This window comes from Pinus tabuliformis, chromosome 5_1, assembly GCF_031772625.1.
Source record: "Pinus tabuliformis cultivar Carrire ecotype Pingquan chromosome 5_1, CPIR1, whole genome shotgun sequence".
NCBI classification, from domain to species: domain Eukaryota; kingdom Viridiplantae; phylum Streptophyta; class Pinopsida; order Pinales; family Pinaceae; genus Pinus; species Pinus tabuliformis.
In genome coordinates, this window is record NC_142305.1 from 656,114,568 (window position 1) to 656,116,869 (window position 2,302).

General features: G+C 37.6%; 1 long non-coding RNA gene across 1 annotated transcript; it reads left to right on the forward strand.

The window, feature by feature from the left end:
* The first annotated feature begins 471 nt into the window (after positions 1–471).
* On the forward strand, positions 472–2,004 carry LOC149166697 (uncharacterized). Its single transcript, XR_016260454.1, has 3 exons — positions 472–648; positions 933–1,091; positions 1,174–2,004. It is a non-coding gene; the product is annotated as an uncharacterized LOC149166697 (long non-coding RNA).
* The last annotated feature ends 298 nt before the right edge of the window (positions 2,005–2,302 follow it).

Consider the following 2,302-nt stretch of genomic DNA (forward strand, 5'->3'; position numbering starts at 1 on the left):
TATTCATGATCTCCCTACTGAACTCGTGTCTGGTTCCTCGAACTCCAAGCCCTTGGGACCGACACTGCCTGATTTTCCTGGTAGAATGAGCGAAGGGTATCTAGCTTCATTGCGTATTTCACAAGTAAAGCCAACAGAAGTAAGACTTCCGTGACTCTTACTCCGTTAACCCGGAACAACAGTAAAAAAAATATACTGATATCCATGGGTGTAAGAATGGGAGCCAATAGGACATTCAAGACCACATGTGACACGTACAGTAACCCAATCCAGTGTCTACCACCTGCAAGTTGAACAAAAGATACCAAAAAAAAAACATTACAAAATTACAAAAGTGCAGAAAAGTAGCATAGCATCTACCGGAGACCCTTCAGTCACTGAACGACAGCTGTCAATGATAAGATTTTCCTTGACTAGCTATTTAAAGTCCTGCTATTCGTCTCCAGTAATGTCGAATGCAGAAGTGTGAGGTACTATGGAATTTCCTTCTGCAAATCTGTGTTGCTGTGAAGAAACTCTGAAAGCAAATGTTGCATTTCTCCTACCATTCAAGGCCGATCTTCTGTCCTCTGAGACAGCCTGCTTGCTCCAACATTGCATATGATCTGTCCGGGTTCCGTTTATTGACGCATATGCGTTAGACCAAAGGTGAAATGACAATAAAATCTCATACATTGTTCGCTTCTGAGCATGAACTGAAGATTTTTCTAGTTTTGGATGGGTTTTAATTTTAATTTTAATTTTTGTCGATATTCTATTCTTTATCATAGTGAAATGTCATAGGTCCCTTCTGTTTACAAGCTTCGTCTATTCTTTGAGATTATTTTCACTGTGGGTACGTTTTTATACTTTGGATGTCAGGATCTAACCAATGGTGCTTGGTAGAAAAACAAAAGAAAATCCGTTCTGATATTCCCTCTCTGGAAATACAGGTGGAGGAGGGCACAGTAGAAGCAAAGGCTCTAAACATTTACATGTTGCCTGGCTTAGCTGTATCCACGATGGGTGGCCCGGATGGACTTGGTCTTGATGTTAAGCAAACAGACATAAGCTGCCTCAATGGATTTGATCTAGAAGTCTTACGCGCAAAGGTAATGAAATATTTGAATCTATTTTGCCCTAAACTTTAATATTTAACGGTCTAATTCGTCTGTGTTTTGCTTCTTATCACAGTCAGCCCAACGGTCTAATTTGGTTTATTTGCTTCTGATCACCATCAAACCACCGGGTAAAATGTTACAGCCGAGGAGACCAAGGCATTGCGACTGCATAATGAAGCATATCTACCTCGACTATAGGAAAAACAGCTTACTACACACCTTGAGTTTCTTCTTCATCTGCAAAGCATGATATTCTTTTAGTCAGATTGCACATCCGAACTCATGGATTTGTTATTATGGAAGCATTTATTCCAAAGGGATTCTGATATACATGAAGAAGAAGGCTTTAAATAAATGCTATCATTTTTTTGAAGGGGATTCTGGCATAGAAGAAGAAGCAGGCGGACTATACATATTTGGCTGCGAACCAAAATATGTGGCCTGCTGAGTTTTTTGTTGAAGCTGCCCACATATCAAATCGTTTAGAAGGTATTAGTGTAGTAATGTCGTTGTATCTCCTGACTGAATTAGTAGTCCTCTGCACGTCATGTGCAGGCCAGCATTTTGTCCGGTTTCATGGATAGTTGGTTTCAAGCATTCATTGTGAGAGTTAGTGTGAGAGAGTCGTCCATGTACTATACTTCGTTTCAAATATTGATGGATAGAATGTGATGGTTTAAACACAACAGCTGTCTGCGCTGCACGTGTTTGATACTTCAGAAAATGAAATAGTGGACTCGTCGGTATTGTAGCTCACAAGTAAAACGATTTTGTATAGGGATTTTATAATAATCGTTGTCACAAGCGTTTTCGTCCAAAAGCTCGCGATTGTGAAGATAAAGAGCTAACGAAAATCCACCTGAAAGTAATTATATATGGATTTCAATCTGTGTGGCACTTATTAGGGGAGGTTAAAGATGGTTTTGCATGATCATATAATAAAATTACACTATTTATTAAACATTTCAGTTAATATGTAAACCGTTAATAATGCATTTTAAGCATGGTTTACGGTTGGATTTGTTTTCAAGGATACAATGGTGAATTCACATGTCTATGATCATGATTAGAACCTGGTATGGCTTTTATGTATTTAATATTTTTATTTTTTATTTTTAGAATAACTTGAATAGGGAGATTCTTAAATTAATTTAATTTAAATATGATGAATCAATATATATAAAAACATCCCTAATAAAATT